Raw genomic sequence first — 26,553 nt, 5'->3', positions numbered from 1 at the left:
ACCTCTTACGCTGACACAGTGGAGACCAAGAATCTATCACATATGTCTTTGTGGTGACAAACCAGACATAGATTTGGAACTATGGAATGTTAACAGTGAGAGGGATGAGCAAGGAGACTGGGCAGGAAAACCCCGAGAAGAGGAGGCCAGGGTCGCCATGTTAGGAGGCTGCCTCCACCACTGATGTTTAAACTTGGGAGCCACATCTTTGAGGCATGACAAGAAGCAAGGCATGGCATATCTTCTTGAAGACTGTGGAGGAGATGAAATAAATTAAAATAATTTAATTGCTAAGTAATTTCAAATCATTATTTTTATATTAACCAAATGCAGATCCATTAAGAACTGAAATGTGAGAGGAATCTGCATGAATTATTAAAAGATAAAACACTGGAGCACAAAGGAAGTTTTGTTCCCGCCTCAGGCTGCTTCATGGCACATCTTCAAACACGCAGGGATTCACTCTCCTTGGCCAATTTCTCATATTTCTTTCCAACGGAAGCTGAATTTATAGAGCAAAGAACAGAAAACCCTCTGGGACCATGAACTAGGGACCAATTTTCTACTTCTTTTTAGCTGTGAAAGGAAAGGCAGAGGAAATAACCTGTGATAAAATTTTAAAAGCAATTAATGTGCATATAAAATTCTAAGAGAACTCCATTAGGTCCAGGAAATGGTCTTTTTCATCATTTTGAAGGGGCACAAAGCGGACCTTCTCCATGGGCTGTGCAGCTGAGAAAAGGAAGAGCGGCTGTGCCGTGGGACCTCATCACTCAGCACCTACAAGCAGCGCCCATCTATCTACCCTCCTTCCCTCTCTTCTCCCTCCCTCCTTCCCTCCCTCCTCCTTCCCTCCCTCCTTCTTCCCTCCCTCCTTTCCTCCTTCCCTCCCTCCCTCCTTCCCTCTCTTCTCCCTCCCTCCTTCCCTCCCTCCTCCTTCCCTCCCTCCTTCTTCCCTCCCTCCTTTCCTCCTTCCCTCCCTCCCTCCTTCCCTCTCTTCTCCCTCCCTCCTTCCCTCCCTCCTCCTTCCCTCCCTCCCTCCCCCTCTCTCTTCTTTTTTTCCTTCTTTCTATTTATTTTAAAAATACATCAAATCTCCATCACATAAGAAGCCCTCTGCTACTGTGGGTGTCAACTTGTGGGTTACAACCCCTTTGGGGTCAAATGACCTTTTCATGGGGGTCATTTTAGACCATCAGAAAACACAAATATTTACATTACAACTTATAATAGTAGCAAGATTACAGTTATGAAGTAGCAACAAAATAATTGTGTGGCTGGGGTCACCACAACACAAGGAACTATATTCAGGGGTTGTAGCATTAGGAAAGTTGAGAACCACTGTGGAGTCAGAGGACAACTTGCAGAGGTCAGAGGTCACAGTGTGAGGAAGGCTGAGAATGACTGGTCTTCCAGGTGCCATGACCACAGAGAAGCACAGTGGTTTGGTTTGGCTGTGAAATCCCCATAGAGTCCTGGGTTTGAGCACTTGGTCCCCACTGGCGGTGCTGTTTAAGGAAGTTGTAGAAACCTTAGGAGGTGGGGCTTTGTTGGAGGAAGTGGGTCACTGACGATGGACCTTGAGGTTTCATAGCCCAGGTCTAGTTCCTGTTCACTCTCTGCTTCCTGAGTACAGATGTGCTGTGCCCAGCTGACTTCCCTCTCCTGCATCCACACCCTACCCCCTGATTGATTGGAACTGGAAGCTGGAATAGACTCTTTATCTCAGAAGTTCCTTTTTCCAGGGGATGGTATCACATCAGCAGACAGGCAAACAGTACTCACATGCTCTTGTGCTGTTGTGATTACAGCTCCCAGGTCCTGTGCAGGTGAACACAGGAACCCAGTTATCCTGTTATTGCAGGACAGAGAACTGTGGATGTAGAACTTAGGTGTTTTCTTCAGCTTAGCTTATATCACAGGCTGGCCATGGGGTAGTTACTTGATGGGTCTGTTGGTTTCTCTGTGCTTCTGTAATAAAATACCAAAGGTCATGCAATTTAGAAAGAAAAAGAATTGATTTCCTCCAGTTCTGCAGGCTGGAAAGTACAGCACATAAGTGTGGGCACCTGGTGAGTGCGGGCACCTGGTGAGTGTAAGCATCCTGTGAGTGTGGGAATCTGGTGAGTGTGAGCACCTGGTGAGTGCGGGCACCTGGTGAGTGCGGGCACCTGGTGAGTGCAGGCACCTGGTAAGTGTGGGCACCTGGTGAATGCTGGCATCTGGTGAGTGTGGGCACCTGGTGGGTGCGGGCACCTGGTGAGTGCGGTGCGGATATCTCATGAGAGTCTTCTTGCTGTTATAGCAACAGGAGACAGGAGAAAGTAAGGGAGATGGTGCTGGCAGCCTCACGTCCCTTAACCTCACTCCTGGCTGAAACACCTCTCAGTAGTCTTCACCTCCTAATGCTGCTGCATTTCCTGTGCTGGAGCTATTTAATCTGGACAAAAACATTCCCCTTCAGAGCAGGGCTCTCTCTGTAAGATTCAAAAGTAAAGAAAACTCACAAGGTTCCCAAAGTACAAACTTGCTGGCAAGTCTCAGGAAGTTCCCGAAACTTACAGTGTACAGAGAACCCCTCCCTAGGTAACAGCCTGGAGGGGAGGACCCCCACTCAGCTGAGCTGTCTGCAAGCTGGCCAAGGTTGCAGCTCTCATGCATGGTCCTCTACACTGCGGTGGACTTTCTAATGATGCCATATGTCACCTGTTCCCCTTTCTACTCACTGATTCACTGAGCTAGTGTTGGGTGAAAACCTTTCTTTGGTCTGTGGCCAGTGCCCTCGCTTGGAGCTGAGTAGACATTTGTCTGCTTCTCCTGAGGAAAGGTCACACGACTGTTTCCCACACATGACTTTTAGGTGACACATCCATGCCATGGCAGGATCGGACTCTATTCGCGCTTCTTTCTTCATTTGTAACGTGTAGACCCCATTATCTCTGCTGTCCTGTCTCTTTCTCAGGATGTCCATGGAGTTTCCTGGTCATAGCAAGGACTTCACCATCTGTGCACATCCCAACATCACAAGATGTTAGTGGATGACATAAATGATACAAGTCTCAAGTGTTACTAGCATAGTAATTATGCCATTATAATTAGCATTTCCTCAGCTGGAAGACTAATGAGGTCAAGGTGACAAGGTGCCTTTGACAGAGAAGCTTGGCAAAAGCCCTGAGCAATGCTGAACACAGCACTGTGTGGGAAGTAACACTGCGGGCTTGGGGTTGGAAGCCAGAAAGGGGTTCTGTGGTTATTTCTTTGACGTTTGTTTTACTGATGGATGTTCTGCCCCACCTTCCGCTGAGTGACTCAGAGCTGGGAACCAGCCTGGTGTTTAAGGAACAGAATCCTCTCAGTCTCCACTCAGCCCAGTCAGCAGGGAGAGTGGGGCTATCTTCCTCCAGGAGATACTGCTCCCTCCAACCACTGTCCTTCAAGGAGCAGGGAGTGGGTGTGGCCTGAAGAGGATGAGGTAGGTGGTTCTAGCAGAGGAAAGGGCATGAGGATGCTGCCCTTTGCACCCAGTGGTTTCTTATTTCTCTCTACAGACCACCTATAAATAACGGAAACAAGTCCCTGTCAGTAGCTTCTCCCAATCTAGCTCACTGAATCCTCACAAAACCCAAGGAGGGTTTTGTACTTTCATTACTATCACACAGGAAAGAAAGGGTAGCTGCTCACAGTCACATGGGTCACAAGTGTGAATAAGCCTGGATTCTAAATAGTCAGCTCTCAATATTCATTTAACTGTTGATTTTATAAGTATATATATATATATATGTATATATATATAAATATATACTTATATATAACAGACATGTATATACTGCATGTATTTGTATCTTTTCTGCACATCTCCCAAGATAATTTATCTCTCCTACTAAAGGAGACATCATGATGTTTTACATCTATTGGTCTATCTGTCTGTTTAATCTATATACCTGTGATCTGTTCAATCATTACATTAGAGCACTCTGAGTGGGCAGATCATGTCACGTGCTGAAAGCCTCACTCTCTTTGGAATTAGTATCTTCTAGATCCATAGCCCAACTCACATATGTGAATATTATCCATAAACTTCAATTTCTTAATATTTTTATCTCTAAAAGTTGATAACAGGCATCATACATATTAATGGATACAATCCTATGTCTTATCTATATACAGTGTACAGTGTTTATTTTGATTTTAGAAATACTGTGGAGTTGGAAATACTGCAGCCAGGTTCTGGATACTTTGGAGGTTGTGGCAGGGGGCTGAAAAGGTAAAGGTCTTCCTGGCCTACAGGGTGAGTTCAGGGTCAGGCGGTGTATTTGATCTGTGCATCAGACTGTGATACTGAATCAAATAAAAAGTAAAATGCTGTCTGGGGATGTAGTTTAGTGTAGAGCGCTTGCTTAGTGTGTGTGTTGGGGGGGTGGTTCAATTCTCAGTAATGTGAAAAAATAAATAAACAAGCAAATAAAGTAAATAAGAAAGAAAGGAAGGGAAAAGAATTGTCTTAATGTCCTCCAGCACAAAGTAAATACTCGATAAATGTTAATTTTAGCCCAAATAGAGAAAGGAAAGTATATTCAGCTTGCGGCCGCTTTGCTGTTTACATTGGAATGTAGCCAGATGTATGCTATGCACACACAAGTGTTACACACTCAGCTCCCCTACTCTCCGGGTGGATGTCAGAGATGACCATAAAATGGCCCAGCCAGGGCATCTTAAGCTCTGCTGCTCCAAGGAAACTGTATCGTGTTGGAACCTGATAGTCAGGCTAGCACCATGGTTACCAGAAGGCTTTGCTTTCCACGGTCTGCCGTGTCTCTGGGACGATGCAGGCTGCGCCATCACATAGCTGAACCACCTGTGACACAGTCTAAGAAGTAGCATGATGGAGAGGAGGAAGAGGATGCTGTGAGTGTTGCTTCCAGAGTTAAATACCTCCGACAAGAAGTAACACATACCACTTGAGCGCACAGCCTGTAGGTCTTCCTGGCCCTGAACATCTCCAGTGAGCTGACAGACCACGCATAGCTAGAGGAAAACTGGATTTTGATGATTACTCCAAGATGTTCCTCAGGGATGAACTTGTTTGTCTCCAGTGGGCCACTTCTAACTGTAGCTTAGCTGTAAAGCAGAGAGGGGTGCCTTTTTTTTTTTTTTTTTTTTTTTGCAAAAAGATCTCAGAAACATCCCATTCTGTGCACTGCAGACAGACAGAATTCTCCAAATGGATGCATGGCACAAAACACTAAACTCCAATCAGAGAAAAAAGCCTTTTGGTTGAAGTTTCTCAGAATCAGAAGTCAAGAAACTCATTTGAAGAGCAACCTGTGCCACCTCCTTACAAGGCAAACCCCAACCAGGCTTCTGTGGTTGCTTTCAATACAGCACTCAGAGGCCAAGGCTCAGAGACTGGGAGACAAAGGATGCTTGGGTCCACTGCCATTATATGGATGAATCTGGTCTCTGATAATATTTGGATACATGTGATAATTAATATTAATTGTCAACTTGGCAGGATCTAAAGTCACCTAGAGATGATCCTCTGGTCATTACTTCAAAGGATTTTATTGATCAGGTTAACTGAAGTGGGAAGATACATCCTACTGTCGGTGGCACCCACCATGGGTGGGAACTGGACTGAGCAACAAGGAGAAAGTGAACTGAGCGCCAGAGTTCACTCCTCTCCACTTCCTGGCTGTGGGTGCCCTGTGAGCGGCTGCCTCCAGCTTCTGCTGCTCTAACTTACCTTCCATTGTGGACTCTGCCTTGAACCCGTGAGCCAAAGTAAGTCCCTTCTTCTTTAAGTTGCGTTTGTCAGGAGTTTTGCCAGATTAATAAATTAACAAATGGGAAGCATTTGTAAATGTAGATAGCAGTGTAAGGGACTCCTCCTCCCCTAAACATTTGTGGTTTTTCTCTGATAAATCAACATACAGGTAAAATTCGTGTAATCTTAAAGTTTTTGAGAGATGCGTGGTGTTTTACACTTTTCCGCTTCTTGATTCCAAAGGCCTGGTGTCCGGATGAGACCTTGATCTCTTACTTCCTAGTTGCTTGGCTTGGGACTCACCTGTTTACAGCCTCAGTTTCCTCACTGGTAGAACAGGGTCATTATAACCCTGATTTTGTAAGGTTGTCCTGATCAGAATAAAGAACAACTTCTAAAGGTGCCCATGAGTATCCATGACACGTTGTCTAAACACTGTGATTTCACTTCCTTCACTGGCTCACACCAGCTAGCTGGGACTCCAGTTTTCTGCTCTGTGTGCTCTTCTTCCTGCCCTTGGAGTCTGTGAAACAGCACTCTTCCCGCTCAAACCTGTCACAGGAGCAGCAGCACTCAGTAGTCCCTCCTGGATCTTGTCTTCAAAACAGACTTGATAATACTACTCTGCCCTTGCTATCAGATCACCTGAAGCCATCGTCCCCCTTCACTTACACTGTGAGTGACAGGGTTAGTCAGCCCTGTTGCCTGTTTCTGAGGTGGGAGAGAATATTCTGGACAGATGAATTGCTGCCCAAGATGTGGGTGTGGAAGCCCAGAAGTGATACTGCACAGCAGAAGTTTCTATCGGTAAGCCAGTACGTAGTTGTGTGCCTGTGTGCATGTGTGTGCTCGTGTGTGTGCATGTGTGTGAGCATATGTGTGTGTGAGTGTGTGTGTGCCTTGTGCATGTGCCTGTGTGCATGTGTGTGTGTCCTCACATGTGTGCACACGCATGTGTATGTAGACTCAGTTGGACTGGCTGCCCAGCAAACCCCAGGGATCTACCTGCCCTGACCTTTCAGAGTTCAGGGAATATTTATGTAGTTCTGGGAGACAGAACTTCTGTCCTTGTTCGTGTGTGGCAAGGTCTCCACTGACTAAGTCATCTCCCCAGCCTAGTAAGGAGTTTTATTTTGGAATGTGTTGGCAAATTTGAAAAAAAAAAACAGATTTATGTCAAAAATGCATCAGTAAAGCAGCCCCTGGCCTGCCACAGACCCTGTGTGAAGAAGATAACACAGGTTGCTATCTGAACACCCCTTCCACGTGCACACAGGACACCTTTCTTTGGCTTGGTAGGAAGGCAGTTCTATTTTCAGCACTCCCCAGTCCTATCAGTCTCTGCACAGGCAACTGCTTGGCGGACTCAAATTCTCCGGTTCTGATATGTTTGGGCAATTTGTAGGACTGCAAATTAGAATGTGACTGGGACGGGAAGGGCCTTGGCAAGCCAGTCGGTCGGAAGCTTGCATGTGCCCCCATGCTGTCTCTGTGACAGTGTGTGCCTCATTGCAACAATCCATTCAATAGCAAAGTAAATAGTAAGCATGAAAAGAAATATCTAATAAGTAATTAATAACTTAATTACTCACTCATGTGCCAGAACCCATGCCTAACACTGATTTCCTTATGGGATAATCATTATGATTTGAATCCGGATGGTCCTCCACTGCCTCCTCCTTTGGATATTTGACTCCCAGTGGACAGTGCTATCTTGAGAGGCTGTAGAACCTTCAGTAGGTAGGGTCTAGCTGCTGGAAGTAGGTTAGCAGAAATGGGTGGGTCTTTGAAGGTTATACTCAGGCATCCCTAATTCTTCCTTTCTTTCTGTTTCTTAGGCAATTGGGACATGTACAGCCTCCACCACCAAGTCCCAGCACCATGGACTCAGTGGTCCCACCCTGCCTTCCTCATCATGATGAATTGAAACTCTTGAGATCATGAACTAGAATCTTTTTTTTTGTTCTTTTTTTTTTAATTTATTTATTTATTAAGGATTTCTGCCTCATCCCCACAACCGCTTCCCATTTCCCTCCCCCTCCCCCGATCAAGTCCCCCCCCCCCCCCATCTGCTCGAAGAGCAATCAGGGTTCCCTGACCTGTGGGAAGCCCAAGGACTGCCCACCTCTATCCAGGTCTCGTAAGGTGAGCATTCAAACTGCCTAGGCTCCCACAAAGCCAGTACGTGCAGTAGGATCAAAAACCCACTGCAATTGTTCTTGAATTCTCAGTATTCCTCATTGTCCGCTATGTTCAGCTAGTCCGGATTTATCCCATGCTTTTTCAGACCTAGGCCAGCTGGCCTTGGTGAGATCCCAATAGAACATCCCCATTGTCTTAGTGTGTGGGTGCACCCCTCGTGGTCCTGAGTTCCTTGCTCGTGCTCCGTCTCCTTCTGCTCCTGATTTGGACCTTGAGATTTCTGTCCGGTGCTCCTGTGTGGGTCTCTGTCTCTGTCTCCTTTCATCGCCTGAAGAAGGTTAATATTCCTGAGGATGCCTATGTGTTTGTCTTTGGATTCACCTTATTTAGCTTCTCTAGGAACATGAATTATAGGCTCAATGTCCTTTATTTATGGCTAGAAACCAAATATGAGTGAGTACATCCCATGATGAACTAGAATCTTAAGTTTTATGTGGTCCCAGCAAAGGAAACGCGAGGTCAGCATGGCTGGAGGGTGACGACACCAGTGAGCACTGTGACAGAGACAGAGGGGAGAAAGCAAGTTGGCATTTCACATCCAAGGAAGATGGGGTGCTGGAGTACCAGCCTAGAGTGGAAGGAAACACTGAGAGTTGAGGGTGCAGCACCCAAACAAGCAAGGTGGCACTGCCCACATCATCTACACCATGACGGTATATGGATGAGCGCTAATCCTGAAGGGCTGCAGCGAAGCATGTCCCAGAGACTGTAAGTGTCATGCTTGTCGTCACACAACTGGCAAATGGCAGTGACAGGGTTTATACCAGTCCCACCTGGGCCTAGTTTGCTTGCAAGATGCTGTTCTTCAGGACGACTGTCACTATTGAAGTCATGGTATAGACAGCTCCCCGAACACCCAAGTGTCGTTCCAGTCAGTTGGGACTGTCAACGGCTGTAAATTGTGTGTGAGTAGCCATCTCTGGTGGGCTCCCTGTAACATTTCCACTCCAGAAATGAACTCAGTCTAGTCACTCGCGTACAGACACACCCAGGGGTGTGATTTCTAGGTAGTTCTAGATCCTCTCAAGTTGACAGTCAATATTACCTGTCCCAGCTGGTGACCAGGAAGTAAACTGTAAACCTTTGAAAATTCACAGGTTTAACTCGTAGGCGATGAGGCTGGAATTCGGGGACTCCCGACTGTCTATTATGTGTGCTGAGCAATCCTATAGGGGATAGTGAGGGTTGCTCTTTCTTCCTTCCACATCTCTTAGTTTGGATGGGGGAAGTGAAGGAGTGTTGTTGTAGAATTGCACCCTGCTTCTGCTGAAGGTCACTCTGGCAGGCAATTCTGCTCTGGCTTTTTGTCAACTCCAGCGAGTTATTTACATCCTTATCAACATGTCTATACACAGAGACTGCACCCATTGGCACATACGGAGCTGAGGTCTATACATTTGAGTGATGTTTATGACAACAGTCTCATTATTTTTAAGAAGAAGAAGAGGAGGAGGAGAAAGAAGAAGAGGAAGAGAAGGAGAAGGAGAAGAAGAGGAAGAGGAAGAGGAGGAGGAGAAGGAGGAGGAGGAGGAGGAGGAGGAGGAGGAGGAGGAGGAGAAGGAGAAGAAGAAGAAGAAGAAGAAGAAGAAGAAGAAGAAGAAGAAGAAGAAGAAGAAGGAGAAGTCCTTCAGGAAATACAGTGTTTTTCTCAGAATGAGAATATAAAAGTTTATACAAAGATTGGTGATGTGTAAGCTTGACATTACATAAATATATATAGGCATTGTAAAAGTCAATGGCCATTTTATTTATAATTATATTGCAGATTGCTATTTTTATATCTACGTTGTCAGTGGTAACCTTTTTGTGTTCATTTCAGTCTTGACCCAAAATGTTTGTATGACATTTTTATGTCTGTATTTTATGTCATAATATCAGGACACATGCTGTCTTGCCTTAGCCATGGTAGTATGGGTGTCACTCACCTGTCCCTCCAGGAAGAAAGAATCCTTGTCCACCAAGATTCATCATTCATGGCATTCTGGCTCTCAGTTTTGCATCTCTTCTTTACAGAACATATTCTCCCTGCTTGACACCCTCACAATAGCAGTCCTGGATTGCCACATCTATCTTTCTAGAAAGCAGACCTATATTTGATTGACAGGTGAGCCACTCGTTTAAAAAAATTACTCTTATTGGATTCTTCCAGATTTACAAGAGTGCCCTTTCAAACTGCCCTCCTGGCTTGTGTATGAGATAGACCCTCTGCCCAGATCTGCTTTTAGGTAGACAGTGTCTCCTTTCCAATACTGACCTTCTCTACAACATCTCTCCTACTGAAGAGGCAGCAGTAGCCACAGCTGGCAGAAAGCCACCTCACGTTGCCACCAAGCAGAAAGGGAAAGGATGGCTCTATTACACAGATGTACTTCCTCCAGGATCCACACTCTTGACATTTCATCTTCTCTCCGAACTTATTGAAAACATACCTCCAGGTGAGTCTATGAGTTTATTTACTAAAGGGTTTAAGTGAATAAGTAAACCTACCCTGTGAATGGCAACACCATCCCACAGGCTGGCATGCCAGAAGGAATCAAAAGAAGGAAGTGAGCTGAGTGCCAGCATTCACGTTTCCCTGCTTCCGGATTGTGGCTTTGAGATAGCACACTTTTCTTATGCTCCTAGAACCATACATCCCCATATGACAACTACACCTACAGACACTGAACACACATAAGCCCTCCTTTCCCCAAGATGCTTGTGGCAGGAACTTTGTTGTTGCAACAAGAAAATTTGGCAAAGTATAACTCCTGATTCAGTCCTGGGTTGTGCAGCCCACTAGCTCTGCACCCTTTCTGAGCTCCAGTTTCTCACCAAAGACGACAGTGAAGGTTTCCCAGTCTGCTGCATAAAGTGAGGCACACATAAGTCTCATGTAAGCGCAATGCATGCCTTGATTTTCCAGAATTTAGATCAACTGAATTGCTTGGCTAAGTCACTGGTCAGCCAATCAGCATTGTGTGTGTGTGTGTGTGTGTGTGTGTGTATGTGTGTGTGTGTGTGTGCACGAGTGTGTTTGTTTCGTGTATATATTTGTTTGTGTGTTTACAAGGGTATAAATTTGCACATTTGTATTCATGCATGTGTGTGCACAGTTGTGTGAAGTTCAGAGGTTGACACTAGCATTTCCTCACTCACTCTTTACCTTATGTCTTTAAGACACAGTCTCTACATGCTCTTAAGTCACCCAGACTGGCTCCAGCAAGCCCCAGGTTCTACCTGTTTCCACCTTCTGTGTCACTGGGATTATAGACAATGCCTTTCTGCCCATCTTTTATTCCTTTCATTTTCCCTATTTACCTGTATGTGGTATATATGTATCTGTGTTTAAGAGAGCATGGGCACATGCCATGGTGATGTGGAAAGATCAGAGGAAAAGTTCTTGAATCTGTTCTCTCCTTCCATCATGGGGGCTCTGGGGGTTGAACTCAGGTTGCCAGACTTTGTAACCAGTGCCTTTATTTGCTGAGCTATGTCCCTGTATTTCCCTGGCATCGTGATGCCCTCTTTATGTGGGTGCTGGAGATCTGAACTCAGGTTCTCAAAGCATACATGGCAGACCTTGACTGACTGAATCATCTCTGTAGACTCCCTTCAATACATTTTAATCTAATTGCTGTACCAAGACTTAAACCATGTCAGAACAATGTCAGGGGGTGTGTCCATGTGGTGAGTCTCTTCCTGTGACTGCTGTCATCTTGTTCCTGGTGTGTCACTCCATCTGCATGCCACATTTCAGACCCTTAATGATTTCTCATGAGAGAGTCTGGCCAGGACTTTTGGGGAGGGATGTCTCCCAGCTTTTGGCTTGACTGAAACAGAAGTAGCCCTAGGAGGAGAGTCTGCACCAACATTCTCTGCGTTTCTCTTCCACACACAAGCTTCAGATGGAGTTGCTGGGATTTGTTATCCTTTCCAGGCACTGGGGTGAGCACACATTCAGTGCTCATGGGAAGTTAGGTGCTGTGCACATGCTCATAAATATTGCATCACCTTCCTGTGCCTACAGTCATTGAAGAGTAGAGCTATGACCATGAATAGCACAAAGCCCCTTCCTCAAAAAGTTTGAGGGTATCTCATGACAAGGCTTGCAGGAGTGTGTTACCGGTGGTCCCTGACTGGGTGTTTTAGATTCTTGGTGCCTTATTTAAAGACTTGAAAAAAAAACTCACACAGGAAAAGAAAATAAAGTATGAGAAGACTCCTCCAGGTCTGGCAGTTTTCTCTGCATCCCTCTTTTCTCTACCATGTACCATGTATGAGAAGACTCCTCCAGGTCTGGCAGTTTTCTCTGCATCCCTCTTTTCTCTACCATGTACCATGTATGAGAAGACTCCTCCAGATCTGACAGTTTTCTCTGCATCCCCCCATTCTCCACCATGCACTACGTATGAGAAAACTCCAGGTCTGGCAGTTTTCTTTGCATCCCCCCATTCTCCGCCATGTGCATCACTTGTGCTGAGTCAGCGTTGTCACCAGTCATCAATTCCCACTCAGGCCAAGAAAGAAAAGGTCTTCAAATTTAGAGGTGCCCCCAGGAGTGGCACTGTCAGTGACTATATCCTAGCAGTGGATTAGATGTGGATTAGCAATGGTCGTAGCCACTGTAAAAATATGGTCCAGAAAGGGGTTGGTGCAGCCAGTCTGTAATTGAGGAGGCCACAGATGTCACAGACACTAACATTTCCTGGATCTAAGCTGAGTTTTCATCCCATATGTTGGGTTTAAAGTTTTACATGAGGGTCCCACTGGGAAGCCAGGGTTCTAGGCTTGATAATTTAAGGTTTTCCTTCATGCACCATCAGAGCAAAGGGGTGATGAAGACTTTTAGAAATTGCTATGTACATTATAGCAAGATTTAGACCGACTGGAGGAAGCCATTAGTCATCTTCTGTTTGTCTTTGCTGAACTCCTGTATCCCTTCTCTGGGACCAGAGCATCATCTTCAAGTTTCATTCCATTTTATGCTTCTTAGGTTACAGACTTTCAGACTCTGATGTTTGTCTGCCATGTGTGTGTGTATGTGTGTGTGTGTGTGTGTGTGTGTGTGTGTGTGTATGATTTGTAAATGTGGAGGCTAGAAGTCAACCTTAGGTGGTCCTTAGTCATCATCTGCCATATTTTTTGATACATGGCATCTCACTGGAACCTGGAGCTTGCCTACCAAGCTATGTTGGCCGGTCAGCAAGCTCCGAGGATCTCTAGTGTCGGAACCAGAGCACAACTAATCTTTCTGATCCCTCATTTAGATTTTTCAGCCAGAGTCCAGAGGCCCAGTTATCTCAAGGGAAGGAAGGGTACTGCAAGACCTTTAAGCACTGGTCTTGCTTGGAGAGTGTGTGCAGAAGAGAGAGAGACACCTTTGAATCTGAGTCTATCCCTGTTAGAAGGCTTTCTAGAATGATGCAGGGAAGAGTGCCTCCCACGTATGCTCTCATCTTGGCCCTGCAGAGCTGAGCTGGTCTTTGAAAACAAAGATCAAAGGCAGAGACTCTGACTTTCAGATGTTGTTTCAATCTCTGGCATTCTCTTCACTAACTGCAGTTTGTGCGCTTTCTCCTAAAAGTTAGTTTAGCAACGACTTTACTTAGTGAAATGCTTGCCTATTTGGGTTCTGTGTGAGAACACAACCAGATGAAATTAGCATGGCAGGCACTTGACAGTTGCTTTATTAATTAGGCTGCTTTATTTAGCAGACACTTTCCCTATCATTCCCACTCTTGCATATGCAGAGTAGTCAACCACTTATGTGTTGTGAATTACAAAGTGATGGGATGGGATGGGTGCCTCCTCCAGAAATAGCTCCCTGCGAGCTGTCATCAGCCTAGCATTTTTGCAGGTAAGTTTCTATTGACCTAGCCAGAGAAAAGAACCTAGGAGTGTGCTATTTGGAGAGAGCCAAGACTTTCCCTTGTCCAGCCTCTTAGTTGGTCTGATAACCCTTTCCACATCGGAGTTGTTTTCCCGACTTGGTCATCTGGCTGTTGTGTGGATTCTTGAAGTAGTCAGGGACCCCCCTTTGGGTAATTGACACCACTGGTTGGAAATCTCTGTGTTTTGGAGAGCTCCAACAAGCTTTTCTGTGTTTCTAAATATCTGAAAAATTAAAACAAAACAAAACAAAGCAAAACCCAAGACTATTGGAAGCGCTCAGAGCTCTCTGTTCTCAAGATGGCTTTACTTGAAAAGCCCACATTTCTTCATCTATTCTTAATTCAAATTAATAGTTACCACCAACCTCCTCTCTAGGAAATCTGAGCTTTCCTTCTCCAGAGACTTCTCTTTAATTTTAAATGTCCTCTTAACATTTGATGCTCTCTCATCTATCTTTAAATCAAAATTCAAAACCATCACTTGATCTCACTTTCATTAACAATTTCTTTTGAGTATGAAATTCCTTAAGTATATGACATAATCCTTGTTTTAGCTTACCTCCACCTATATCCATGCATCCCTTTGTCATCCATCCATCCATCCATCCATCCATCCATCCATCCATGTACCCATGCATCCATACATCTATCCATCTATTCATCCTCTTTTTATCCATGTATTTCCTATGTATTCATCTACTAACAAAGGCTTTTTCTTTAATTTTGATAAAGGATAGAAATACAGAGATTTGTTCTCTGCCTGGGGTCACTTAAAAGCTGAGGAAAAAGACTTCTTTTGTTTTAAAGAAACAAAGCCCATCTGCAAGCCCCAACCGCTATCTGCCTTCCAGTATCACTGGAGATCCTACTCTTGGCAGAATCTTCATAGGAACCATATCTGAAGACCACTTTGGAAACTTGCTTCTCAGACCGACAGCCCTTGAGTGTGGGGTAGAGCTTAAGAGGACTGGGATGGAGCTAATCCTCCAGCATATCCAGCAGCATCTAGGATGGGCCACCCCTTTGCCTTCACAGCATCCATAAACAACCTCCAGAAAACAATAACCCCAATCTGCTGTTACCTAAGGACTTCCTGTCACAAGAAAGGTGTTCTCATTCGCTGAGTTCCAAATGATATGTATGGTCCTAGTGTATCAATCATAATTTTTCTTTAGTATATTGTCACTAAGACTAAACCATCACCAACCACATTATATAAAACCAAAGTGAGTAAAAGGCTAGAAATCTGGTTAACACATAAGATATGTGTGCTTGTGTGTGTGTGTGTGTGTGTGTGTGCGCGCGCGCGCGCGTGTGTGTGTGTATCAATTGTTCCTCAGGTGCCATGTACTTGTTTTTTGAGACAGTCTCTCACTGGGTTAGAATTAATCAAGCAGGCTAGGTTAGCTGGCTGGCAATCTCCAGAGATTTGCCTACCTCTGCTCTCTGCCCTTCCCGAACTAGAATTACAAGTGCATGCTACCACACCCAGCATTTTCATGTGGTTTCTGGGAACTGAACTCAAGTTCTCAGTCACTTTATTGATTGAGATAGTTCCACAGCCCAATCTTACTTTTGCTACTGAAATGAACCTCATTTTAAAAAACCATGTTTCACGGAAGTGATAGTTTAGAAGTAAAGACATTCAGGGCTAATGATTCCTTAAAAGTCTTAGGGTCACAGAGGTCAAATCCCAATCTAAAAGAACTCTATTCAAGTGAGGCCAAACTGATGGTTCTTCATTAGAAGGAGCCCAATATAAACACCACGTACATGGTTGCTTCTCTAAGGCATGATGTTGTATTATGACATGATTTCCCTTTCTGAAAGGAAGGGCATTTGAAAATGGTAAGAGCCAGCGGAAGTCCTTATTGATGAGTTGATATATAACTTCAATCTATGTCCTGGCTAGTCTGGTCAAGAGACTTCTGGATAGGCACTGAGACATTTCAGGAAAGAGGCTGACTGTTCAGACCCTAGTGTCTTTGTTTTGGTTACTGAGACTGATTTGACAACTGTTCTTAAGGAAACAGCCACTCAGGACACAAATGTCTGCCTGCTCTGTGCTCCTTCTGTTTTCCATCTTACTTAGAAATCCTGATACCAGTTCTGTGACCAAGTCTTCACTCATGTAGCCTAGCCATGGAGTATGGCCAAAGATTCACTGGAGACCTCTGTCCTGGTCTATCAGCTTGTAGTACTTCCTCATGGTAGTGCTATCTGATGTAGTTCTCAAATTGAATTCACAGCCTGACCACATGTTTTAGGTAGCAGTCATGGCACATATTGAGCAAGAACATGATTGAGAATGGAATAAGAATAATTGATATATTCTGATGAGACTGGTGTTCCAAACTCAACTTTGTGCTTAGCTGTGTTTGTTTAAAGTGGCTGGTCCTCTTCCAAGGAGACACTGTGCTGTCCTCACTGGGATGCTTTACCTATCAGGGACTGGGAATGACCTCATGTTCCTTCTCACTGTCTTCAGACTCATCACTAGGTGGAACGCAGCAGACCTCAGAGACATAAGAAATAAATACTGATAGTCTCTGCCATTCATTGTCAAAGGGCCTGACTTCAAGGTGGTTTTCTGCAAGGCCCAACCGTGCCTTATCTCACTTGTTGGCTGCAGGAATAGCAATGACTCTTTCTGGAAGGTTTAAAAAGAAATAATGCTGACCAAGAGTCTGTGACATGTAGTGTCTGCCCTTTTTATGTACTATAAGGGTAGCTTAGGGTAGTAGAAAGAGTGGCAAGCATGGGTAAGATTCCTCAGCACAATACTGAAATGACAAAATGTATAGTTAAAGCAAATTAAGGGAAGAAGGACTCATTTTGCTTACAGTTTGCAGTCCTTCATGGTGGGGAAGGAACGGTGGCAGGCGTGATGTGGAAGGTCCTTCTGTATATGCATTGCTTTTATTGTTTAATGAATAAAGAAGCTGTTTTGGCATGTGATAGGGCATAGAAGAGCTAGACAGGAAAACTAAGCTGAATTCTGGGAGAAAGTAGACAGAGTCACTGAGGCACCATGTAGCCGCTTCCAAAGGAGACAGATGCCTGGGAACTTTAAAGGTAAACCATGAGCCTCATGGTAAAATATAAAATAATGAGAATGGGTTAGTTTACAATATGAGAGCTAGTTAACAATACACTTAAGCTATTGGCCAAGCAGTGTTTTAAATAATATCGTTTCTGTGTAATTATTTCGGGTCTACTAGCTGAGAACGAACGAAGAGCCTCCACCTATAGCAGGAGTGTGAGGCAGATGCTAAAACTCTGTCCACAGTCAGGAATCAGAGAGATGCACGCTGGTACTCAGCTCACCTTCTCCTTTTGTTAAGTCCAGGACCCCAGACCATGGGACAGTGGCCTCCACAGTTAGGGTGCTTCTTCCTGCCTCAATTATCCCAGTCCACAAGATCCTTCATGGGTACCTCCAGAGGATGGTCTCCTAGGTGATTTTAGAACCTGTCAAATTGGCAACAAATATTAGCCATAATACACCAAAAAAAGACTATTAGTAGAAACTTGAAGGCTATGAGCACAAAGAAGGGTGGTGACCATGGGAAAGGGAGAAGAGGGTTTCTATGAACTAGCTTGTTGGGTGTTTATGAATGTTTTAAATAAAATATCTTAAACTGTATAAAAGTCTCACAATTATTCTTATTTAGAAAGGCAGTTTTCAAGGTCATAAAAATATAGTTGGTTCCTTATATGTAGCTTTTGTCCTGGTCAAAATAAGTTCCTAAAAATTAATAAATTTCTAAAGATTCCTTGAAAGCTGTCAAAAATTGAGCTCTCCTGTACAAGGAAGCAATTTTCTATGGGATTTGCTAGAGTAGTTTTTGTTTATAGAATGCTGAAGTCTCTCTTGCCTGAAGTCTTTCTCTTGCTGATGTGTTTTCTCCTGGGCATAAAATGTGTTCCAGCAGAAGCCAGAAGAGTGATGAGACCAAGGAATGAGGGAGACACATATGCTCACTGAAAGGTTTTGACAAAGTGTCTGGACGGGGCATCTGATATTAACTGTGAGAGCACAATTATGCCCTTATTTCTCCTGGCTGTGCAGAGAAACAAGTCCAAACATCCCCCTTGGTATGACTGCTGAAATGTGAGCTCAGTGAGCAAGAACGGGAGTTTAGCTTTGGGAGAATGTGGATGTTCTTGGCACCTAGCCTTAGAATTTCTGAATCATGAATGATGTATTCACGATTATTTCAGATTAATATTTTTACCTTACATATACCAACAGAAGGAATGATATAATTAAGAACATGGATTCTGATACAGTGATTATAAACCAACTCAGCAATATCTTCAAGGATCCTCTACACCAAGAAAAAAAATCCACATTTGCTTTTATATACAGAAACCAGAAAGGAGTAGGTGAGTGTCTTGATCACTGTTTTATTGATGTGAGGAGACACCATGACCAAAGCAACTTCGACACTAAAGTTTTTAATTGAATGCTTGCTTGTGGTGTCAGAGGGTTAGTCCATGATCATCTTAGTGGGTAGTGCTAGCAGGCAGACTGGTTCAGTAATGGAGAAGTAACTGAGACCTTAATCTGATCTATACGATAAGATGGAGACAGACAAAGGGAGATACTAGGCCTGGTGTGGGTTTTTGAAGCCTCCAAGCTCACCCCAAGTGACATACACCTGCTCTAATAAGGCCACATCTCTGAATCTTCCCCAAACAGTCAGTACCTGGGGTCCACGTATTTAAACACACGAGCCTCTGGAGGCTATGCTTATTCAAGCCACAACAGTGTCAAGTCTTCTTAAAAAACTAGGATAATCTCATTGTGAAGCATGTGTGTGTGTGTGTGTGTGTGTGTGTGTGTGTGTGTGTATTCTTACACACATGCGGAGGCTACAGATCAACCTTGGATGACTTACCTCAGGTGCCCCATCCATCTTTTTCTTTTTGAGATATCTCATCATCCTTGAATCAAAAATCTGCTGATTCAGCCAGGCTGGTGGGGTAGTGAGACCCGAGGATTCGCCTACTTCTGCCTCCCTTCATCTAGGATTATAAGAACATTACACCATGCCCATGAATTCTGGGGATCAAACTCAGGAGGTCCCAATGCTTGTATGGCAAGCACTTTATTGACTGAGTTATTTTCCCAGTCCATCAGTGGAGGTGCTTTTGATCAAAGAAGCAGCCCCATGACTAGGCAGCACCATGGTTTCAGGTCTGGAGATGGAGTCTATCAACAATAAGGAGCCATAATAGCAGAGGTAAGGATGGCTCTGGCAGTTGAGATGGGTAGAAACGAAAGGTGCAAGGATAGGCGTTCTCAGGAAACACATGAGGAGAGCGATTCATGGTCTACCTGGGCAGCAGGTTAGAGTGGGAGGTTCTAATCTTTACTGTGAGTAGGTCCTGAGATTGCTTCTGCAACTATATCTGTGAGGGTGGAGTTAGAGCATCATAGCAATGTTGTCAGGATTGTTAAACAATCGAGAATAGGCCCAGGAATTACACCACTGGGTGTCTCTGAGGTACAAATGGTAAGCATTGCCCTTGGTGGTTAACACTGATTATTCACTTGACTGGGTCTTGAATCGCATCTGAGACAAACTCCTGGGCATGTTTGTGAGGGAGTTTGCAGATTCACTTAGAGAAGGTGGAAATGCCCACCTTACATATGTTGGGCCTGTTTTGTGGACTGAAGGCTCAAACTGCATGAGAAGACGTGAGGTGAGCACAGCATCCATCTCTCTGTTCCCCGGCTATGAGTGCAGTCTGACGAACTGCTTCCTGCTCCTGTTGCTATGACTTTGCAGCCATCACTGACCCCACCCCCATCCTGCTCCTGTTGCCATGACTTTGCAGCCATCACTGACCACACCCCCAAGTGTAAGTCAGAAACCCGTTCTTCTTGGGTGTTTTTGTCAAATGTTTTATCATAACTGTGGTCTAGTCTTTCCTTATCCCCATGCCTCCTTTGGAATCGTAATGTTTACTTTGTACCACTGTGTACTGGAAACATTTAACCCACTTTTTTATTCCACAGGGCTTTTAATTAAGAGTTTGTCTTGAGTTTCTGAGCACTTTGCGCGTTTGAACAGTATTGGGACTATTAAAGACTAGTGGGACTAAATATACTTTGCATCATCAGATGAAAAATGAGACCTTGGGGCTGGGGTGGAATGTTACTATTTAAAGGGATGGTTTGGGGTGCCAAGTTTACAAGGGGGGGATTTTTGATGTTTAAGCTTTGTTGCTTCCTTGACTGGATTTACAGTCATCATGTAAACACATCCCTGGGGATATGTTTCAGGTGTTTGCCAAGAGTTTTCACGGAGAAAGAAAAACTCACTATTTCATGACATGGGTCTTGGATTACATAAAGGAAAGAGATCTTGAATTGCACCTGAAGTTGGGGAGACAGCTCAGCAGATAAAGCTTTTGCCAAACAAGCTTAAGGACAGGAGTTTGGATCTCCAGTGCCTATGTAAATGCCAGGTAAGTGTGGAGGCTTATCTGTAATCTCAGCAAACAGGAAGTGGAGAGAGGAGAGCCTCAGAAAATGCTCACTGATAGAGTAGCCAAATGGATGACTCTGGGTTTAAATGGGAGATCTTGCTTCAGCACATAAGGCGCAGTGTGTTCAAGGAAGGCACTCAGTGTCAGTTTCTACATGCATGCTCACACATGTGGAGCTACATTCATTTGAATATGCATTCACATGCACACGTCATACAGACAAATTCTTGCAGAAAAAGTGGAGATAACGCGTCAGGCACTGACATTCTTTTGTCTCTGTTTCCTGAGTGAATGTGATATGGCCAGTCATTTCAGGCTTCTGTTGCCCTGACTTCTTCACCGTGGTACACCAAACTGTGAGCCCAAACCATTTTCTCCCTTAAGTTGCTTTTCAAATACTTTAGCAGAGCAATGGAGAAAGTAACTAATACAGTTTCTGTCTGTAGATATCTCTTCTTTCTGATGGCCCTTCCATGATCGTTGAAAGCCATAATCATTTATTAGAGCAGAACACAATTAATATTCAAGGTGGCAACTTACCAGAAATTAACTTCTGTTGAAGGAAACTCATATTTGCAAAGCTTGCAAGAAATACAGACTCCAGAATATCTTTTGCTTCTGTCTATAATTTTACATGTCCTAAAATGCATTCTTCCCTAGCGGCTATGGGGAATTCCCTACAACCTGTACTCTAATGTGTGGGTATCTCATGAATATAAGCCCAATCTACTGGGCATATTTATCTGTGGATTGTCAAGAAGATGGCTTCTATTTAGTTATATTGTCTAATTGATATTAATAATACTAATCTATACAGAGTTTTGATGAATAAAATAAATACATAAAGATGCTACCCAAATCAGGGGTTATAAGTTTTCATTAAGAACTATCTTGGAGCACAGCTTAAGAAAACAGCTGCATTTTCCCCAGCTGCCAAATAGCCATATACTCTCAACTGGAATAAAACTTCAAAAATAGCTTTCGATCAGATCAGGTGCCTTGCTTGATAAATACTGATAAGATAAAGTATTCACAGAAAAATACAATCTTATTTACTAGGACATGTAGCCAGCTCTCTGATTTGTTGAGCCAAGGCAAATAGTGCAGAGCAACTTAACTGTGGTGGGAGAGGGCAGTGATTAACTCTCTGGATGAATTCTTGCCTAGACGCCACAGGAAAAGATTCCTTAACTGGCCACGGCTACAAAATCTCAACTAACTTCTTAGGCCCGAGAAAGAGTTACAAGTCTCCCTTCTTATGGTCAAGGGTTACACACAGGACAGAAAGATACACTTTGAGATTTAAAACACATCAAACTCACTGTGCCTTGAAGAGTGACAGTAAGTCCGTCCGCTGCCCTGCTGTGCAGGGGCTGCGTGCTCTCTGAGGACACAGAGCTCTTTGTAAACTGTCTCAACTCCCAGAAAGCCCAGCTTTTACAACTGCCAACCCCAAAATGTTTAAAAAGTTTGTACACTTAGAAGTGTAGGATATAGCATACAATTTTCTTATTTTTCTTAGTCTCCTTAATAGTTTAGTTTTAGAAGATTACCTCTACAGATATCAAAAGCCTTCTTATGCAGCTGTGGTTGCAGCTCACTAACCAGGAAGCTGACTGAAAAAAGTGCTCTTTTTTAATATATGACAACTTATCTGAATTTATTGCTTAGAACTGTAGTGAGGACTCTGTTTCTTATCATTGACTTCAGAAACATTATGTCACCTTCAGATGTAGTGCCTGAAAGATTCTGTGGGTCTCTGTAAGCCATGAAGAACAAAGAGAGCTGGGCAGAAACTTAAGGCCATCACGAGAGAAGGGTAGCCTCGTGTGTGTGTGTGTGTGTGTGTGTGAGGAAGAAGGAAGGCATCAAGAGTAAAGATAGACCAGGAGTGAGAGATAGAATAGAGAAAGCGGTGAATGTACTAAAAGAACACCATGAGAGCAACATTGAGAGAATGAAGAAGAAATTCATCAAAATAGGCGTGAGAATACTTTTATCCTAACCTCCTCAGATAGAAGTTATGCTTATGCCAACTCCTTTGGATTCCTTTCAAAGCCCTGTGCTGTGGAGGCTGCTCCCTGACTCCGCCTGCCCCCAGATAGCAGCACATCATGGCTTTCTCTAAGGTTCTAAGAGAGCTAGGCATTGAGTGACTGAGCAGCTGTATGTATGTGAGCATGGCCTATAATGGCTGGATTTGGATTCCCTTTGTTTAGGTTAGGGCTTGGAAGACTTACCTTAGTGGTCACGTTGAAGAACACGAGTCACTGCCTCAGTGGAACTGATAATAATTCTCAATGATTTCAACTGCTTTTTCAAAATGAATGCCATGTCTGTGAAGAGAGATTAGTTGGGGAAGCACTTGGTACATAATCGAGAGAACCTTCGTTGGATTTGTAGCATCTGTGAAAAGAAAGCTCGGCACGGTAGCATGTGCTTGTATGCCCAGTGCTGGGGAGATGGAGATAGGTGAGTTCTAGAATTTGTCCCTAATTGGTAGCCTCCAGGATCCAGTAAATGACCTTGTCTTAAAGCACAAGGTGCAGTACACATGACAGGAGCAGCATCTGTTTTCCTCTGACTTACATATACAACTTACGGAGTCTGGTTTGCTTTGCTCTCACTGAATTACCTTAAATTGTAATAGCTAATGTGGATGCTGGCAGCAACTTTTCCTCACTCTGATAAAGATAATATAAGCCTGGAAATGCTTTATTTCCTGCTGAAGATGAGCAACATGTTCAAGCATCTCTTGCTTTGAGGGAGGTCTTGGGCATCCCATCAAGAAATGAAGATAACTTGGAGAGCTTATCAAGATCTGGGTACCAGCACAACACTGTCTGGGGAGCGCTTGAACGCCTTTGCTTCTAGCACAATTACATTGCGAATGAGCCAATTGTGCGGAAGATGTAAAATGTTTCTGAGTGGTTTTCTCATCTTGACAAACTCTTCTACTAACCACCAGGGAGTACTGAGCTCTTTAGCAGTTGAAGGGAACTGGCATTAAGGATGAGAAGTTGGGGCACTAACAGCCTCAGCTCTCTGCACCGCTCTCCACCGCACTGATATGATTCACAGAGCTGCTCCCCACACAACCCAGCACCCCTGGCCTGCTTATGTATGTCTTCTGTGTCGGCTCTTCCAAGCCTTACATTTCCTCTTTCATCCACATAACATTTCTGAATGTTAGACATTTAATTGCTTTTCTTATCACTGTCCTGTGAGCTCCAGTCAGTTTCTATAGACACTGGAGCTTCCAAGATCCCCAGTGGTTTATAATCCCCAGAATTTGGGTTCAGAGAGATGTCTTGGGGGTGTGTGCTCTTCTGAGCTCATTCAACAGCACTTCTCAAGACCAATAGGGTATGAGCATACACACAAATAGCTTCAGGTCCTGTCTGGGACTAATAAGTATCACTGGTTGCCAGGTATCTTGCTATGCTCCGGGAATACAGATATGAAAACGTCCTTGCTATTCATGATGTGCTTGTGTTTGCTTCCAGACATAGAGGGATGCGCCGTCATGGGATCTGGAGGAAGGAACAACTGGCTCCTCTTGCATCCATGTAGTCTCTTCTAGGATTCTGTCTTAGGTAGGGTAGAACTTTCTTAAATGGCTGTTTCTTAAAATTCTCTCTCTCTCTCTCTCTCTCTCTCTCTCTCTCTCTCTCGTGTGTGTGTAAGTCAAAGGTTAGCGTTAGGTGACTGGACGCCTTCTCAATTGCTTATCTATCTCAGTTTCTGGAGACAGTCTTTCACTGAACCCAGAGCTTTCCGATTCCTTTGGACCAGCAAGTCCCAGGTTGCAGTGTTCTACATTCCCAGTGGTGGAGTTACAGGCGTAGTTGCTGCACCCAGATTTCTTTTTTACATGGGTGCTGGGAATCCAAACTCTGGTCCTCCTGCTTGTGACAAACACTTCCAAAGTAGGTTGCTTTGATTAACTTCACAATTCTCTGAGGTTTGATGGTGAGAACAGAAGGTCTTTGACTATAGGGATTCAGAGGGAACTTACTGGTGGGAAGCAAATAAGGTAGAATATTTTCTCAAAATCCCTGTTTGAATGGCTGCTGACATGTTTTTAAAGATTTTAAAAAGAGTGGTCTATGCTTGCGGAACCATGTATTGCATTTACAAATATCTCGAGGTAGATATCTTTGGACTCAAACCCTGACTGACATCCTTGGATGCTGCACAGAGCATATCTACACATCTACACTGTACCTCAGTGGAACAGAGAATTCCTGAGACACTGTTTCCCCACCCTCTGGCAGAATACCACACAGGTGCATTTATTATTAGGAAAGAAGGATTTTAGAAGTGACAACCAAGTTCATTTTCCACAATCACCTCATATAGCATTTAAAGCAATAATTTGCTCAAATACATTTTTACTACTTGCTTGAAAAGTTGTTGATAAAGATGTTTTCAAGTGATAATGAGAACATTATTACATTTCTCTGTACAGGTTAAGCTGTCCTAGTTAGACACAGGAAAAGGAGGAGGTAGCTTGGAAATACCGTCTTCCAGGGGAGGAAGGAGTGTAGGAGCCAGAGGGGTTGAGGACGCCATGAGAACAGGACTAACAGAATCAACTAAGCAGAGCCCCTAGGGGCTCATAGAGACGGAAGCAGCAATCAGGGAGCCTGTAAGGTTCTGACTTAGTAACTCTCCATGTATATTATTGTTGTGTTTTTGTGGGACTCCTAACAGCGAGAGTGATGCCTCTGACTCTTATTGATACTCTTGGGACCCCTTTCTCCTCACTGGGTTGCCTTGCTCCGTCTTGATGTGAGGGTTTGTGCCTAATCTTATTGCATCTTGTTATGTTGTGTTTGATTGATGTCCCTGAGAGGTCTGCTCTTTTCTTAAGGGAAATAGGAGAGGAGAGGATCTGGGGGAGAGGGTAGGTAATGGGGACACGGGAAGAGTGGAGGGAGGAGAAACTTTGGTTGGGATGTATTCTATGGGAGAATAATAAAAAACAAAGCAAAAACAAAAATATTCTCTTCCAAGAATTCTGGAATTCTTCCTTCACCAACTAACTCATAGCACTGGGATGGACAGATGAGTGGGCCCATGGATGATGTCCAGAGAGCCTGCCATGTTGCACAGGTGACTGTCTGAATATTCTGAGCTTGCTTCTGTGATTGACAGAAGCTTGTCCTAGGATTTGGTAAGGCAGAAGCAGAAAGACCTCCCATACTCTAATGTACTCGTTCCCCCTTTTCCTCTCCCATTGGGGCTTTAAAGGGAATGTGGAGGACAGATAAAGATCATCAGGACGGACAGAGGTGAAATGTCGTGTGATCCTTTACTCTTGGACACATTCAAATGTAATAAACCTACTATGCAACCTGGGGAGGGGACAAAGTTCTCCTCCCACAAGGCTGTCACATTGCTCTTTCCTTGAGAGAGAGCCCATTTAAAAAATAATTAGGGCTAAGTTATGTAAAGCCCACTTAGAAATTTATTTGTGGCTCTGAGGATTAAACCTAAAGTCTTGAGAATGCTTGATAATACTTTACTACTGAGCTATCCCTTGTCTCATTAGCCAATTTTCTTTTTAATTTACTTTTTGAGAGACTGTCTTATGTATTTCAGGGTATCTTCAAAGTTGTAGGTAGCCGAGGATGACATTAAACTTTTGGTCTTCCTATATCCACCTCCCAAGTGCTGGGATGCAGGTATACATCACCATACCCCATTTGTTCAGTGCTGAAGATGGAACTTTGCTTGCTAGCCAAGCAGTCCTTCTACTGAGGGACAAACTCAGCCCTCTTTTTGACTCTAGAACCTCTCTTGAAGTTGTACTTCTTGACAAAAGATAGGAATAAGGATAGTTAATTTCATCCCATAATCTTCAGCCGATGTGAAGTTCAATCTGATTATAGACATTGCATTTCTGATGCCCTGATCATGATGGAATAGCCATGGGGCCATTGCACATGCATAGGAAGAAACTCTTCCCAGCATCCCCTGGCGCGAGACCTATGGGAAACAGCGATCAGCGAGCACCAAAGGCTGGAAAAGTAGGATTCTGGTAGCCGGGAAGCCTCACACCTCTGGTGGGTAAGCCGTGTTAATAGACTCTGCTCACATCAGGTGCAGCAAATCAACACAAGAAGGGACAGCTAGGTACCTGCTCCATCTCTTTGTGTTGAAAGCTTTTCTTGGCATCTTATGAAGTGTGGCTTACTTACTCCAACA

Source organism: Microtus oregoni, unplaced genomic scaffold (genome assembly GCF_018167655.1).
Source record: "Microtus oregoni isolate MIOR12 unplaced genomic scaffold, Mior012 000003F_ref0000135, whole genome shotgun sequence".
Classification (NCBI taxonomy): domain Eukaryota; kingdom Metazoa; phylum Chordata; class Mammalia; order Rodentia; family Cricetidae; genus Microtus; species Microtus oregoni.
Note: the sequence above shows the minus strand (reverse complement) of the source record.